We start from the raw sequence: 18,877 nt of genomic DNA on the forward strand, positions 1-18,877 counted from the left end.
CGTACCTGTCCAAGCACCTTGTCCACGTCCTCGAGTTGAACCAACTGAAGCTCATCCAACAAAACAGGACAAGACTGTGCTCCGGACATCTCACTAGGATCTACTGCTATAACTTGAGAGTCTAGGTCCTGGCGGATACATGAGATCTTATTCTGGAAGTGATCGGCAAACTGATTACAGCGGGCCTCCGATGATTCCACCGTGTCCGGAGGGTTTGAATTGCACCTTTCAGAGTAGCTTAACCTAAAGAAATAAGCAGGCACAGTTTTTCAAAGTATGGAGATAAAATTGCGTATTATTGTCTGCACATCAAAATGCAAAGGTACAGTAGTTGAAACCTGGGCCTACATGGTGGGGTTCTGTTGTGTCTCCATGCTCCAAATTTAAAATGGACAGGAAGCTGGACAACTCCTGAAAGACAAAATTCTGATTTGCCTGGTATCATGGAAGGTTTAAGATGAACAAATTAGGACACTAGACAGGAATTTTATTATCTCCAAGAAAACCATAACAGTAACAGGAAGCTTCTAACTCCACCCAGATACAACTAAGCCAAGTGCCCCCTCATGACTGAACTGTTATGATATTATCCACACACCTGCTTAGAGATGTGAAGGCATGAGGGAGCAGAATCTGACAGCAGCTGAAGGAGTCTGAGGAGGCAGAGAAGCAGTGGCAGCATCAGATTAAGGATCTGCATCCTTGTGGGAGATGGTTGTGACTAGAGAAGGGCGGAGCCACAGCAGCCTCACAGCCCATGCCCCTGTCTTCTGAAGCCACTGAGCAAGGAAAGGGTCTGCTCTTAACTGTAGCCAGCCATCCCAACAGGATGAACTCCAGGTCCATGTAAGGACCAATACAGCTGGAGATGAAGTGAGTGGGGGGGATGGTGATGGGGCTATGGCTACACACTACCTTTAGGCCAGGGCCCTTATCCACATACCTTCCCAGATTACAATGGGGGGATATGCAGCTCTGGACATGGATGCTAACAGCCAATTAATGAATGATTTGAAAGTGTTCCTCAAATTTAAAACAGTTCCTAAAAGAGATTTATCCATTTCTGAATATTTGAAAAGTCAAACACTCTGCCCCTTACTTATAGCTGACCACTTCAGGGGCCCTCCAGATCCTAACACCACAGTCCTCAAAGTCCCCTTCACCTATATAAGCATTCTTTTATTATCCAAAGTAATTGGCAAGGAAACCAGATCGATTTTAGTTGCCTGTTATCAACCTGTACTGAAACAAGAAAATCACCTACCACTTTTTTATCTCTGACCTGCATCATCATCATGGCTAACCTTCCCTCACCACTTCACTTTTTGAGCATCTTTCCCTTTAGACACAGGGAGAACCCTTTGATTTAAGCAGTTGTTCTGTGCATCTGCCTCTTGGTGCTGCTCTGAAGCTTTCTGTCCCAATCATCACAATATGAGCATAATCCTCATGTATAGCTTGTGGACTGAAGCAACAGGCTCCAAATGGAATTGCCCCTAAATACTGATCCCATGTCAGGCATCTCCCTGTATATAGTACATCCCTCTGTAAGACAGCACACCTGAAGAATGGCAACTTTCACCAACACATTTTTTTAAAGCTGCCCTCAAAATCCCTCCAAGAGACACAGTGCGGGCAGTGACCTGCTAAGGATTCAGTTGCCATGTGACTTGAGGCTCAGAATCTGAGAATCAGGGTAAAGAGCCTGAGATCTCAAGGGTGGTGGTGCCTCTCACAGAAGGGTCCAGAGCTTAGCAGCACACCTTATAACTGATCTCCTGTGCAGGATCACTGCTCTTTTTTGTTCAGGGAAGGCAAAGCATTTAAAACTTTAAAATGGGAGAGAAGCCTGAGGATGGGCCATTTGGAAATAGCTTGACTCTTTGTTTCTGGTGCCTCAACTATTTGACTTCTTGGTAACCTCAAGGTTGGATTACTGCAATGCGCTTTATGTGGAGCTGCCTTTGAAAATGATTCAGAAGTTTCAGTTAGTGCAGAATGCGGCTGCCCGATCAGTGATGGGTTAAAAATGAACAGAGCATATAACACTAGTCTTGTTCAAGTTACACTGGCCGCCTGTATGCTTCTGAGCCCAACTCAAAGTGCTGGTTTTGACCTATAAAGCCCTTTATGGCTCAGGACCCCAATATCTTTTGGAATGCCTCCCCTAATATGAACCTACCCACACCCTTAGATCTTCTTCTGAGGCCCTTCTCCAGGTCCCTTCTCTGAGGGAGTTTTGGAGGGTGTTGACAAGAGAGAGGGCCTTTTCAGTTGTGGCTCCCCACCTGTGATATGAGCTCCCCGGTGAGGTACACCTGGCACCCTCACTAACATCTTTTCAGTGCCAGGTAAAAACTTACCTTTTCTCCCAGGCATTAGATAGATTGAGATGCTGTTTGTTATAAGTATGCAACCAAAGCTTCCTAGGGCTGTATGGGAATGTTGTTGTTGTTTTACTGTTTTGTTTTTATAGTATGACTAGGGGCTCAGTCCCTGCTTGTGTTACTCACCAACCCCTCCTACAACCCCTCACCAATTCCTGTACCCCAGCGGTGTCACTAGCGGGAGTGCGGGGGGGGTGGACCTCTGGCGCGTGCCCTCCCAGGTGCATGGATGGGGGTGGCTGGCCTTGCGTGTGTGCGTGCACGCGTGCATGCGCGCACTCACTCACCATGCGCTCCAGGCTGATGGTGGAAGGCCCGTCCCGGCTTCACCACCAGCGAGCAGGTTCCTGCTTTCGGTCTCGCCCGCCCGCCTCCAAGGAGGAGTTGGCTGCGCTGACCCGGAGCGCTTCTCGGCTCCTTTGCCAGGCAACGGCACGGGGCGGGGCGGCTCTGGGTGTCACCCCCCTCATGGTGTCACCCGGGTGCGGTCCGCACCCTCCGCACCCTGGTAGTGACACCCCTGCTGTACCCTTAGACCTTTCCACTTGCCCCCAGACAAACGCATTAAATTGGAGAGGGGAACTGTTTTCGCTCTGTTGCTCTCTTTTGCTCTCACCCTGTGGCCCACCTTTAAAAGGTGGGTGGGGCAACCCCAATGTCAATTACATGACATAACTGTAATGTCACATGATTGACACCTGTCAAAGTTGGCCCACAGGGTGGGAGCAAAAAGGTTTCCCCACTGCCAGTCTAATGCATTGAGTCCCCCCACTCAAGTCACCCCCCCAGGTGTTAGACCTGCTTAAGCATTCTCCTACTTCCCCCCTCACATTTAGAGCTGGCTAATGCCCCCCCCACTTTTCCCCTGTCCATTAGAGCTGGCTGAGCCCTCTGCCTCCCCCTTAGAGCTGATTAAGGGGCCCCCCACTTCCCCCCACCCTTTAGAGCTGGCTGACAATCCCCTGCTTCCTCCTTCCCTTTTAAAGCTGGCTAAGCCCACCGTGCTTCCCCCTCCCTTTTCAGAAATGCTTGCCTGAGCTGCTCCCTTCTGCTTCCTCCCTCCTCCACTGCTGCAATATAGTTCACAGTGCCACCTGTCTGCTGGGTTGCAAACTGCAATGTGATGAATTCAGGGCTTACACTTTTATTTGTATAGATATATGTTGGTTTTTGTTTTTAATGTTGTTGTAAATCGCTTAGGGATTATCAGGTATCAAGCAAACAATAACAATAACAACAATAATAATCTCCCCCCCCGAGATACTCTGAGAAGAAAGCTGAAACCCTGAAACTTGGGGTCATACACAGGATCTGACAATCCTAGCCTAGGGGAGGTACCAAAAGGTACTCTTCTTACATGGTCTCTTCACATGTTCTACAATTGCTTATTTACCAAGGAAAGTTCAGGTTTTCTGGTGCTCCTCCTGTCCTGATTTTGTCTTAAGGTAAGATTTTGGGATGCCTTTTAAACCTTTTTTTTCAGTGTGAGCTGCTGAATTGGCCATTTTTTCTGGAACTAGACCTTTCCTAAGAATCTCTAGAAGTTAAATCTCTGACCAGTGGAAGAGGACAAGGTTGATACTGTACATCTTGACTCTAATGGCCATGCATTCAAATATGTGTGCATGAACACTAAGGCATGTAGCAGACTACAGAGTATATGCTGCTGTTTGATGAATTTCATTTTGAATGGTTCATAACATTCTAGGACAATTTATTTTTGGGGGGTGCATGTCTAATCAAATCAATAAAGAAAACCCTGTTGGAATAGGCAAACATGCATGGTCGCTTGTAAAAGGAAGATGTTCCCTTTTATTTGGGGAAATATCCCATGTACCTGTTTACCATGATGTAACTTCCTAATGGGTGGGATTAGTTACCTGGCTTCCTCCTCCTTTCTCCTGGGGATTTCTGAATAATCTCCATTACTGAATTCTTTACCTCTGGGAGAGGCCGCATGGCAGATGCTCTGCTGAGAGCATCACTACCAAAGACTAAAATGGACTAAGACTTCTATTTTTTCTTTCATCTAAGCTAGAGCCTATGTTTCCTGAACATATGAAAGGTCGTGAGTAAATATTCTTTATCTTTTTACCTAAGAAGACTCTGTGTGTGAGTTATTTGACTAACTAGTACATCTGTGGGAAAGGTGTGGACTGGTTTATATTCTCACTCTGCTGCTTGCATTTATATCTCTGCTAAGAAATAGGACCACGAAACTTAGTTCCTATTTCATTTTATATTTTTAAAATACCAAACAAACCCTTCTGGTTTTAAATCAATGCTGGACAGGCTCTTGCAGAGTAAATTAATACAATACAGGGCTTTGCAGGGGCCAACAATCAGCTGATATCAGTGCCTCTTGCAAAGCCCAGTGCCCTTGCAAGTGCCACAGTGATCACTACTGCTTGCAAAGGCACAGCTCTGCAAGAACTGATAATCAGCTGTTCATTGCCACTAGGAAAGTGATGTGCCTCCTTGGCTGCGTGAGGGAATTCCCAATGGGGTACCTCCTTCTCCAGCTGATCCCACTGGGGTGCTCAATGAGTGCCAATCAATGCTGCCTGTCACTGAGCCCCACTTGCAAAGGAACAATCAGGAGCTCACTTTAAGCTCCCTGTTGTTCCTTTGGAGCCTCATCCTTCCCTGCCCTACACCTCACGTTATGTATGTCACCGTGTGTGGGCCAGGTGAGTGTAGTTTAGGGAAAACAGTCTTGTGGACCAAACTGGGACTCATACCCATACATTAGGCCCATGGGCTGGAGGTTCCCCACTCTTGACATAGCATATGGCTGGCAGTAAAGAGCTTCCACCAATGTGTGGTGGGGGAGCCAATCCTATGCTCTATAGATCCTATGCTCAATAGATGCCTGCTGGAGAATTTTAGGATAAAAAACTTAACCCTCCTCCTCCATCCTATTTAATAGTAGGTGGGGCCAGATCAGGGCTGTAACCAGTCACATAGATTGAAGAAAGGTTGGTCCAGGGTATATGAAGGGGTGCTGCTTCAAGATTTCCTCAATTTGGCTGGGGAGCGTTTCAGAAGCTGGTTGTTGCGGATCACCTCAGGGATAGCATAGGTTTCCTGGAACCTTAAAAAACACTCTTTTAGTAGTGCTTGATGTCCAGGACTTGGATGAAATATAAAGACACACTTCTGATGTTTGTGCAACTTGCACACCTGCTTTATGAAAGTTTTTTACTGGTGGAAAATGCAAATTTCAACCTGAGCATTCAGTTCAGCTCTAGCCCACATTCCCTCCTCTGCCACTTGCTTCTCTTTGCTTGAACACCACCAGGTTGTTTTGTTCATTTTGTTATTATTTATTTGATTTATTACCCACCTTCACCATAAGGGCCCAGGGTGGGTCACTCACAGCAGTTTAAAAATACAACATTAAAAACAGTTTAAAACAAACTACAGTCACAAGAAAGGGGTGGATCCTCAAATCTCTCTCTCAAGTGAGTTATGGTCCGTACTGCTAGGGAGGCTTGTGCTGCCCTTTCCCCATTCCTCAGAACAGGTAAAATGGGACCTACATCTATGAAAGGAGTAGAAGATGACACCTCTCTGAAGCCTTTGGCACAACCCCTTAGCCTTCATACTAAAACTAGTCTAAGCCTAAATACATGTCACTAAGGTAATGTATCCTTCTGCCTTCCTATGAATGTTAGATTGTAATCTCCTTGGGGCAGGGAACCTTTTATTTGTTGCTGTTTTGTAAACCACTAAGTCCACTGATGGTGCTAAATACATATATACATACATACTATACACATAGCTACATAAAGCTGCTGGTCTATAGCAGCCACCTACATAGCTTTGTCTGGGACAAATGCCCCTTCTGTGGATGGACTATCTGTCTGTGAGCATCTTTCCCATCCAGCACAATCCATGGCCAAGACCGAAGGGAGTGGGGGAAACCCTCCCTAGTGCCTTGGCTGTGGCTGGTTAGCTGTCAGAGTATGGAAGGCCCTGCCTGGCATTGGAAGAGGTTCAGGTAAGTCCTGTCCTTTGAAAGGGCATGCAATTAATATTGAGACCTTTATGCGAATGGCATGTCTGAAGGCGTGAGTGGTCAGGCCATGTTCATTCCAGGAGGAAGGAAGCATTTGTTTATGCTTGGTATCTTTCTGCTGCAGGAAATTAGCATGACGTGGATCTCCCTTTTAGAAGGAATATATCTTTGGACCCAGGCTGTAAAATAAATGTCAGGGTAGATGGCTCTGAAAAATAAAAAATAAAATACAAATGCCTGCAGAATAAATTTCAACTTGGCTGAGGAATACAGATGAAGTGCTTCCATTGAGCAAATCCAAAAAGTGCTAAAATGACAAGGGAAAATGGCAAATGCTGGAGGAGGAAGGGCTGATGTATGCAGAAGCAAGGTCAAGTAGAGCTAGTGTTGCACAAAAGGTGTGTGTTTACACTAGCCAGGGTGATGGAGTGGCTTGAGTGTTTGACCCTGGAAATCCTAGCTCATATCCCTGCTGAACCACAATGCTTGTTTGGTGACTTTGGGCTGGTCATGCTGTATCAGCCTAACCTACCGCAAAAGATTGTTGTGAGATAAAAGGTGTGGGAAGGCCCTGTACATCCCAAGCTCCTGGAAGAGGGGTGGAATGGGCTAAAATTTATAATCAATACATAAAAATAAAAGAGTGCTGTAGGGATGGTTCTACCAGTGAAAGGGTTAGGTGCAATTTCAAACTGCATCAACAAGAAGAGTTACTCCACAGGCTGAAGATTTTAATTCAGTGTAAGAATACCTGCTGCTGTCCTCACAGTAAGTGGCAGCAAAACAAAGCATGAGTAAGGGAGTTTAAATAGCCTTCCTCCTTCCCCTTCCTCCTATTTACTAGCAAAATGGCTATCATTGTGGCAAGTGGGGTCTGTGAGAAAGAAGAGCTTGGTTGGGTTGCATACTACTGGGGCAGACAGATGGTGTTGTCACTGCAGTGTGGTCCTTTGTGCTGCTCTTTACTCCACAGAAGCACATAAAAACCATCTAGGGTTGCCAGGTTTCTGGCTTTCACCCAGAGTTTCCAGGGGTTTTTTTGGGTACTCTCTAGGACTATGGATGAGTCATTCCAATCTTGGGACCCTTAGCTTTCATTAAAAAAAAAAAATTAAGTTCCTAGTGGTCTGGTTCACAAGACTGTCAGCCCCCCCACCCCTTTCAGGTTATTAGCCAATAAGTGAAGTCAGGGTTGTGATTGACGAGGGATTCGTTTACCTCCAGGCAATAGCTAGAACCCATTGCAAATCCTGAAAATAGCTTCCTTTTCCTGCTTATCTGCACATCTCGAGTTGAATAACTTTATAGCTTTCAGTGGCAGCAAGAGTGCTTTTTTCTCTTTGTGCATAACTGCACAATAATTGAGCAAATCAAAAACATCACAGCAGGATCTTGGTAGGCATGCACAGTAAACAATTTCAGTCATGATTATTTATTATAAAAATGTACATGTAGGGCTTTATTAAATTACTTGCAAAAATAGCATATTATACATTTTCTCTTTCAAATAATTTTTGAACAGACATTTAAAAAGTGTACATGTATGTTATAATGCCATTAAAATGTGTTACACTTTTCTAATTATAAGGAGTCAAACAAGTTTAAATTTTCATGAGCTGTTGAAGAGGGCAGTTTATTTGTCCCACATACTGGGAGTAGCCAATAAGTGAAGTTAGAGCTAGTGTGATTGACAAGGGACAAGAAATTTGTTGACCTCCAAGGCAATAACTAGAACCCATTGCAAGTCCAGAAAACTGTTGTTTTTTTCCTACTTGTCTGAAGATCTCATAAACGGAGTAAGCTAAAGTTTCTTTTTATCTTGTGTGCAGGAGATCTAAATGCCATTACAGTGTGTTATGCTGTTTTAATTATGAGGAGTCAAACAAGTTTAATTTTTCCTGGACAGTTGCAGAGGGCAGTTTATTTGTCTAATACATAATCTGTTTTGAAAACCTTCCCAATACGGAGCTTTAATCCTATACTCACTTTTCTGACAGTAAAACTGCAATGCTAATCCCACATACTAGGAGTAAACCCCATTGAATTCAATAGGACTTACTTTTGAGTAGATATTATTAGGATTGTGCTGTAAATCAATAGGACTTTTGAGTGAACATAGCAAAGGATTGTGTTTGTGTTGTAAATCTTTCTCTACCCTCCAATCCTATCTTTTAAAGCAATGAGGAAACTAATACTGTTTTTTTTAATGTTCTGCAATGACCAATTGATTTTGACAATAAACTATTATATGGGGTGTATGTATTTTCATCCTCGCCAGCTCCCTCAACATGCCGCTGGCAGGTGCCGGGACTCAAGCTGTGGGAGCTGGCACCGCTGAAAAGTCCATGGAGCCACCACCGCCTTCAGTTGGAACAGGATGCCCGGCAGCAACCAGAGTGGCTGGAGTGCTGGCGAGAATGGCATCTACAGGCAGGACTCGCCCCTGCAGTGGGAGGCTGGCATGCTGGTGTTGCCGGAGGGGCTTGACGCCGTCAATGCCTGCAAGCCCCTCACCAACTTCAGCGTCCCAGCTGCCGCCGCCACCACAGGTACACCATGGCTCACCCTCATCGGTGGGGTGGCAGCTGCACCTTCTCTGAGAAGATCAATGTGGCCGCCAAGTGGGGGGCCACCACCATCATTTACAACTACAGCGGCAGGATGGGGAACGACATCCAGGCCATGACCCACGCTGCTTCTGCGGGCCCAGCTGGTGCTGGGGAAAGCTTACTCGTATTTTGCCATCAGAGAAGCTGATTAGAAGTTCAATTGAAGGTGTTGGACTTGCAAGTATAGAAGGAAAGAGAGAGAGAACCAACTCACAGCTTTGTTGGGGGCAGCCTGAGATGTTTCTGCTGCTCCAGGTGCCTGCACCACACTGTATTTTCATTGGAAGCTTTGTAATCGCTGTTTTTTAATAATGTTATTTGTTATTTAATTTTGTAAATTGTATTGTTTTATGGATGTATTCCTGTATTTGTGTTTTTCTTGTAAGCCGCCTTGAGGGTCTTTTGGCCATAAGGCGGGGTACAAATAAATAAATAAATAATAATAATATTTTACATTTCCAGTGTGTGTGTATATGGAGCCTTTCCAATATCCCTGTGAGGTAGGGCTGCTGATTGGAAACTAAAGCAGCTCACAACAAGAAATAAATACCTTTAAAATCCAATAACCATAAAAACAAGTATAAACAGTTGCAAAATGTAGCAATCTTGATGCCCCATCCACATCTACTGTAGTCACCAGTGAGGTGTCTAGTGCAACGTCTGCTGCAACAACTTGGGAACAGTTTGAGTTCCCAGTCTGCATCTGTGTTGGAATTGTTTTTTTAATATATTTTTAAACCTTTTAAAAGGTTTTTAAAGGTTTTTAAAAAATGTTTTTAAAGATATTGTGTTGTAATATGTTTTAATAGTTGTTTTAATACATTTTAAAGTCTGTTTTTATGATGTTTTAAAGTGTTTTTAGTGCTTTTGTTTGCTGCCCTGGGCTGCTACTGGGAGAAAGGGCAGGATATAAATCAAATAAATAAATAATAAAACAGCTTAAAGTGTCATGATTCTGAATTTTGGGTTGGGTAAGTGAAGTTCCTTGTCACCTGAGATTGCAGTCTTGTGCACACTTGCCTGTTTGAATCCTGAGTTCAGATAATTGGTCAGTTGTCTGCTTTGGATGGGGTCGTACTCCCTCTGAAAGAGCAGGTTCGTAGTCTGGGGGTGCTCCTGGATCCATCTTTGTCGCTAGAGGCCCAGGTGACCTCTGTGGCTAGGAGTGCCTTTTACCAGCTTCGGCTGATAAGACAGCTGCGACTTGGGTTGCCATATTCCAGTTCTACCAATCTGGGCAGGCTAATTTGCATATTATGCAAATTATTTGCATATTAATATTTGGATTGTCCAGTTGTTTTCTTTTTGTGCCTAGGAATTACCACCAAAAACTGGGGAAAGATGTGAGAAATCTTTTTTTAAAAAAAACGTAACATTTTCAGCCTTAAATGCCTAGACTCTAGTTTCCAACACTATGTAATATTGATTGATTAAGAGGATTTATATCCTGCCCTTTTGCTGTTAAAAACAGAGCTCAGCACAGCTTACAAATATAATAAAAACAATAAAAATACACAATCAATATAAAAAAACAATAAAAACACAAAATAGCAACAAACATAAAGTAAGTCAGGGCACCAGTCGGGTTAACCATTACATATACGATATATTTCAGAGATGTGGTGGGTGGAGAAAAACAAGAAGCCAAAACGTTAGGAAAAGGAGTCTTTCACACCACATGGTCAGTTCTAAATACTGTTGCAGCAAGTTTTACAAGTTCCTCCAGTATTCCGCTGGTGCAGGCACTCAGACATTCAAAGTATCTGTATGTTTCTTAGGTTTTATAAAAGCAGAGCTTTGCTTAACTCAAAATTTCTTCTCCCTTTGATCAACCACATCTACACAGTTTCCACCTCCATACTCAAAATGAAACTGGGCTTGGGAGTGTGCAACAACCCCACACATACCTTGCTAATTAGATAATGGCAGGATGTCTGTCTTATCGACTACTCTCCTGCTCCCCCCCCCCCGGGCATCATGAAAGACCCAGTCCTGGGCTCAGAAAGAAAATAAATATCTGGTCCTCTTCAAAGTACTCATAAGCCTCTTGTTTTAATTAAAATAATAATTATAAATTCTTGCTCTTGTCACTAATGGGAGTTAATTACCTTGCATATGCTGCTGTTACTTCTATGGCTGTAACGGAGTGAGGTTAAAGATAAGTGAAATGCAAATAGGAGAAAAAAAACACAAAAGGCAGTAACACTTTCCTAAATGTAATACCATACCAACGACAACAAGATTCCTATGAGTAAGGCAGAAAACTCAGCATCCCACAACCGGTCAGGATTCCTAACCAAAAACCGAAAATATGATAAATGAAGAAATATTTATATAAGCATGACTATCAAATATATTTATTATTTACACAAACTGTAAAGATATTTATAGTGCAATCCTAGGTTTATTTATTCAGAAGCAAGTCCCAGTGTATTCAGTGGGGCTTACTCAAACAGGGACAGAAATGCAACCTCAAGTGATAAGCAACTTCATTCACACAACCCAAAATTCCGAATCATGCCACTTTACGCTGTTTTGCAACTGTTTATACTTGTTTTTATGGTTATTGGATTTTAAATGGCTTTATTTCTTGTTGTGAGCTGCCTTGGTTTCCAACCCTACCTCACAGGGTTGTTGGAAAGACTACACACACACACACTGCAGATGTATAAATACATACAGCCCACATAATAGTTTATTGTCAAACCAGTTGGTCATTGCAGAAAAATCAGTATTCGTTTCCTACAGAATAAAACCTGTAATACCTAAGTAATCCCTGCCTACTTGCTTTAAAATAGGACTGGAGGGGGGACAGAAAGAGAACACAAACACAATTCTTTTTTACATTCACTCCAAAGTCCCATTGATTTTCAGCACATTCATAATCATGTCTACTCAAAAGTAAGTCCTATTGAATTCAATGGGATTAACTCTGGATATATGGGATTAGCAATGTTTTTACCCCCACAAAAGCAAGTATTGGTAACGTTTTGAAAACACTGCCCAGGATCTGACTCCTGCACACAAGAGGGGAAAAAACTGAAATGTATATACTTACCCAATTTATGAGATTTTCAGATAAACAGGGGAGGAAACCACAATTTTCTGGCCTTGAATGACACTGCCACAGGTCAACCAAACACTTCACTGATTGGTTGCAATCCTGAATGGGCAGGGTTAAAGCTACAAAGTGCTATACAGTAGTTTAAAAAAAGATTTAACAATCAGGGGCAGCTGACATTTATATGTATATCTCAAGAACCAGACCACCTAGAAACTTAATCTTTTTTTTAAATTAAAGCTGAGAATCCAGGCCACCTAATGGGCTAAACAGGCACTGGGTGGCATGCAAAGAATCCAGGTAAAACCCAGCTAATTGGGCAATATGGCAACCCTAGCTGCAACCATTTCTGGACCAAGATAGCCTGACCACTGTTGTCCACGCACTGGTAACCTCCAGGCTAGATTACTGTAATGCACTCTATGTGGGGCTATCCTTGAGGTTGGTCCAGATGCTGCAGCTGGTGCAAAATGCAGCAGCAAGACTACTCACTGAGACAAGGTATCGCCAATATGTCACCCCACTGCTGAAAGAATTTCACTGGCTGCCCCTTTGCTACCAGGCCAAGTTCAAGGTTCTAGCTTTGGTGCACAAAGCCCTATACAGCTCAGGACTAGAATACCTGAAAGACTGTCTTATGCCTTATATACCCAGTTGATCACTGCACTCTGCAGGTGAGGGCCTCCTGCAGATACCATCTAACCAGGGGGTCCATTCTGCGCAACTTAGGAAATGGACCTTTAGTGTGGCAGCACCTACCCTGTGGAATTCCCTCCCCTTAAATATTAGGATTTCCCCCCAAAATGTGTTGGGCTAACAATAAGTGCTGTTTTAATGTGCCTAGAGTTCCCCCCCCTTTTTTTTGCTCACTAGTGGTACAATCCCAGTTTTCTGGTTGGTTTTCACCATCTAGTAGTTTTACATGTAAATTTAAAGGGGTACTCTTAGACATATGCTATTACATAAAAAAACAACCCAACAGTGGGTAAGAGCATTTGTTTTTTTTTTTTACAATAATTTTTATTCAGATTTTCATAAAACATACAAGACAAAACCATAAAACATTCAAAGACAAAAAACAAAATCAAAAATAGTTAAACAAAAAAAAAAATAAAGAGTAAAATATTGACTTCCCATTTGTCACAGATCAAATCAGTTATAAGTCTATAATATATAACAATCCTGTCTCTTAAATCATATTATAAAATCACTTTCCTCTAGTAGTTATCTTACTTAATCATCAAATCTCATAAACATTACTTTATTCTTTCCACAAAAAGTCAAAGAGAGGTTTCAATTCTTTAAGAAATATATCTATCAATTTTTTTCCAAATAAGCATATCGATTAATCCATCTCATTACTAATTATAATAATCTTATTGTCATAACCATAGTCAAAATAAACATTTCAATCAATCCATCTCATCAGGATCTGTTAGATTCAATAATTTCAGTAGCCATTATTCTATTATCCCTATTAGTTCCATCTTCCATCTTCCATCTTCGATAGTCTTGTTAAATCCAGTAATTTCAGTGTCCAATCTTCCATTATCAGTATTCCATAATAATCTTGCTGTCATAGCCATAGTCATATAGTAAGAGTCTGATGGGAATTACCTCTATCCCAAATATTTTCTTGCCATCCATTCTGAATAAGTTGCTGAAATACTGCTGTAAAATCATATCTCTGTTCTTTTTTTCAAAATGCACTGGCTCATCTCTTGAAAGTTTTTCCATTGTCACATGGCTGCAGTTAATTCCATAGGTTTTCTCTATATTAGGCTCCATCACATCATTCCAGTCCAGGAGACTATCCATGCCATTGATAACTTTGTCTCTAAAATCTTCATTAATTTCTTCAGAGATAACATTGAATTCCAAACAGTAGATTTTATTTCTAAAATCCATAGACTCCAAATCTTTTTCCTGTTCCACGTTTGTTCCAGTCTCCAGGGTCTCCTCTCTCACAGGGACCCCTATTTCTTTAAGCTCCTGCGTCATTTTGCTCAATTCAATTTTCAGCTCCTTACAACCCTGTCGCAGGTCTTTTTCCTGTTCCACGTTTGTTCCAGTCTCCAGGGTCTCCTCTCTCACAGGGACCCCTATTTCTTTAAACTCCTGTATCATTTTGCTCAATTCAATTTTCAGCTCCTTACAACCCTGTCGCAGGGTTCGTTTCGTTATCTCAATCTCATCCATTATTCTCTGAAACATAGTTACTTCCAGATTCTTGGCCACTTTCTTAATTGCCATTTTAAAAGAAAAATATAAGAGAACCACTTCTTATTTCAGCAACAATTGGGTTAATACTCCAAACTTGGTGACATCACAGTATAAACAGAACAGCCAGCCTTATCTCTCCATGCTTAAGTAAACAAAATGCAGTTCCCAGGATCGAAACAATTAATGGCGTCGTCAGGAAACAGATTCGTCAAAATAAAATAAACCAAAAAGAGAATAGTCTCAGACAATATAATATTCTTCAGAATAAAAATCAGGAATAGAAATCCCTCTTCTGTGTATATCTTTAGAATGCAAATCCAGGACAGCTTTTTGCAACAAAAACAGAGATAAGCTATTAATTAACGAATAGCAGAGAGAAGTTATGGCTCCCCGGTGAGATGTCAAAAACCGATCAATCTGGCAAATCTCTTTTAAACAGCAACAATTTAAGTCAAGTAAAAGAAAAATATAGAAAGAAGGGTGCTTGCCTGTTAGTGCGTTCTCTCTTTGAAGAAAAGATGAACGTTCGCTTTATCAGATAGAGCTTGTTGAAAATCCGTCCCACCTTAGTCGGCTGGACCTCGTCCCATAAATTAATGAGATCTGGTCGTCCCAACAAAAATAGGCTTTGAGGTTAATCTCTTCGTTTCTCCCTACCCGGGAGAAGTTTTATCAGTCAAAAAAAAAAAAAATTCTGACTGATATATCTGAATAAGCTTCTTTTGAGGCAGGAGCCCGTCTCAAAAGCAGGCACAGGCTAAGTCACCCTTCCCGGAACGTGGGTAAGAGCATTTGTGATGATTGCCTTTTTTTTCTTCCTCATTTTCTTGTGATAGATGTATCCCTGAGGAATAATCACATGTGGTCTGAAGCACAAGGAGAAAGCAAATGTTCCCCCACCCCAGCCTGAATGATGCCAGTCCTCTCTAGGTAGAGATACTTTCCCAGCTATTGTTTATTGTTGTTTGTTTGTTGTTGTTGTTGTTGTTAATAATAATAATACTAATACCAATACTAATACTAATACTAATACTAATACTAATAATAGGATTTTGTACTCATCTTTCACCCAGTGTGGGCCACAACCATATGAAAATATGATATTAAAATCAGGTGGGTTTTTTTTAATTACAATAAGAAGAATAGGGTGGGTCATCATATCAGGAATTGAAACGTCTGTGTACAAAGCTTGTGCTTTTCCAATGAGCCGTAGAATATATTTTGCTGGCTAAAGCCATGTGCATGCAACAGCTTTTGGTAACTTAACTTACTCCCAAGGGGGCATGAGACAGTATTTTTTCTTGGATGTGGGCATATCCCTATCACAGACTGAAATTGCTTTAACAGTCATTTCTTCATCCAGAAAACTCTGGAAATTACACTTCTGGGAGGCGGGTGGCCAGGGAATTTGTAACAGAATTCTTAGCATATTCACCAAATGACATTTTCTAGTATTATTTGGGGAAAGCCAGGATAGTTAAACTGCTCTAAAAGCAAAATACATTTGTAGTGCAGACATGCCATAAAGATTGCCATCCTATGTGCACACATACTTAGGAGTAAAGCCCATAGAACTCGGGGGAAATTACTTCTGAGTAAACATGCACGCAACTGAGTTGCATTTGTCATCTGTTCGTAAGGTAATTTCCTTTTGTGATGTGAACTAGGGAGGAAGCCACAATCCCAGCATTGTTTTATTGAAGTTCTATCCTAGGAAGCTCATAAATAATCCAACTACACATCAGCCCAATTAGGAACTCTATATTGCTAGCTGGATATTGTTTGCTGAAGGGTTTATGCTTGGTTGGTGTCTATCACTCTCCTTAGGCATTCACACAGGTTACTCATCTTCCTATAGCTCTTGGCAGCTGTGTCTCTCTTGTTAATGTTTTCTATCTGTCTTGCTGCTTATTTAGCCATCTTGCATCTCTGTCAGTTTCCAGTACTGCGTTTATCTGCTTGTCTTCTTTTATATTCACCATTCGGCTGCATATTTCCCACCTTCCCCAGCCTTTAGACTTTCCCATTTATATTCTTTTTCCTTGCCTCCCGCCACTGGACTCTGCAATCCATTTATCAATCTTGTTTACTCTCCCTGCCACCTTTTTGGCTCTCTCATTAGTGGAAATGCACATCCTTCTCTCTGTGTGTCCTTCTGCTGCCCACAGCAGCAGCACTGCCCATTAAAAGATCAGTTGTTTTTATCTAAGCAGTCTCCAGGGCTGCTACACACTACCCAACAGTACCAGGGCTGAAGGCAGAGCAGGATCTGCCCCTTCTAGTCCCTGTTAGTCTGTGGTTTAGTGGAAGAGAACAGGAAGGTAAAAAAAAAAGTGAACAACTGGCTTGCATTGGATAGAGTTTACTGTTGCTCCAGAAGTTAGATATTATGGGGCTGTGTTTGTTCTTTTTCTGTTCAAGCTACTGAAAACACAGGTGATCTGAAGGAAGACCTCAGGGTGGAAGACCTGGGTTTGCCACTGAAAGAAATTCAACAAGGTGTCACACAGCAGCCAGCCCTGGGACCCTGAGGAGTCGATAGCTAGGATAAATCTGTTTGCAAACACAAGTTCATCCCCACTTCTTGATCACAGCTGACATGTTTAAGTATGCACTTAACACATTTTAAGAATACACCTACACATGAAGTGCATGAAGCATCCCTGAGCAAAGTGAGAGTAGCTTCCAATCTCCACTTATTACACTGATGCTGTGAACACGCTAGTCGCCTACAACAAAGTATTGGAGGGGAACAGGTTGATCTGCTGGTCAGTTGTGAAACCTCTTTGAAGCTGATTTTTTTTTAAAAAATGTACTCAAGCTGATCCCACCAGGTTTTACAATAAAAAAGAGTTTCAGAAGAGAGAGGTGGAGATGCACTGGAACCGGCAGAACAGTGAGTGTGTTTCTACCCTGAAAGTCACCTTTTGTGTGTGTGCATGTGGTGCTTAGTATAAGGTGTACACATAACTGAGAAACAGCCCATTTCCACTGTTGTTTAGGGTAATTTTACAGCAAGACTGCACAACTGTTAAGAATGGAAAGTTCTGAAGGCATAAGCTATTAAGGCTGCAATCCTATGCACCCTTACCAGACAGTAAGCAGCATTAAACTAATTGGCTCTTCCAAGTAGATGCATATAGGATTGTGCTGCAACGCTAGCAAGCTGTTAACAGAAGCTTTAAACAAATACTGTTTGTCTTCTGGAATTCTTTGTGTGCAGAATTTAACAAGGGACCCCAGAATTCAGACTTCTAGTCCTCATAAAGATGGAAATGCATTTGAAGTAATACAAGCAGTGGCTGCAAAAGGTTCCATTCAAGAAGAGCTCACTATCTGACTCTGTTTCTCCCCCTATGTTAAGAACGCCCCCTCTCCCATGATTACTATTAGTCTTGGGAACCAATAGAAAGTTCCCTCTTAGGGCAAATAGCAATGTCAAAGATTATTTCAATTAGGACTATGGTGCGGGAGGAAAGGAGTCAATGAAAAATGCCTCTTCTTTTTGGCAATATTTTGGTATTCCTTGTGAAAAAGTTTACTTCTTCATTTTGTTGCTTTCATTTGCACTCAGAGACATCATTGTGTAACCAAATCGAGTGGTTATATGGGCCTTGGTTGGGTTTGTGTGTGTGTGAGTGATTAAGGGCCCCTCCAGATGAGTGCTTTATTGCGGGTGTATTCCACAACATGTTCTTGACAAAATAATAGTGCATTAGTGGTGGATTTATTCTGTGACGCTTCCCCAGTGCTACCCCATTATTGCTGCCTGGAGGGGGTATAGCACAACAAAAGCAAGTCCAAAATAAACCAGAGCATTTGTCATTTAATACGCTATGGGATTTCAGCAGAAGTTACGGGATATGCACTGAAGCGGTGTGACTGCCTAAAAACTTGCAGGCACAAATGGTATTGAAAGTGGGATTGTGTGTGACTGCCCCAACTGCATCAAGAGCACAAATCATCATGAATGTGCAATAAAAAGGACATCTGGAGGAACCCTAATTCAGTAAGGCAGAAGCAGTAGCCAGAGAAAGGGGCATGATGCTGAAGCCAGCACCAGCCTCCAGGGTGAACAATGGCATACATAAAATTAAAAGATGGATATTCATCCCACATAAATGGCTACTTTCTAGCCCAAAGCTGGAAGCAGGAGATCATCTGACAGAGTACTATTGGCTACCTGTAATTCCACTATCCCTTTATCTACCTTTGCCAAGTTGCCATCCAAGTTTTATGGCCTGAGCAATCCCTATTGCTGTTTCATCCCAACTGGCAGGCGGCCAGCCTCACCATCTGTACTTGACAGCCAGCAAGCATTCTTGCCAACTTCAACATCAACATTTGCACTGCCCAGATTTGGAGCCTTGCCAACCTCCCAGACGGCAGCCTATGATCCATCTACAGCACTGCCAGGTTTAAGGCTGGACATTTATGGGTTCCTTTATTAACACTTATCAAGTTTACAGTGGTTAATCATGGAGCCTTTGCCCACTTAACAGAAAATAACCCATTAGTTTAGCTATGGTATATGCTCTTTAGCTTCCCACCACATTGTTCTGTCATGGTGGCTTTG

Source organism: Rhineura floridana, chromosome 6 (genome assembly GCF_030035675.1).
Source record: "Rhineura floridana isolate rRhiFlo1 chromosome 6, rRhiFlo1.hap2, whole genome shotgun sequence".
Lineage (NCBI taxonomy): Eukaryota > Metazoa > Chordata > Lepidosauria > Squamata > Rhineuridae > Rhineura > Rhineura floridana.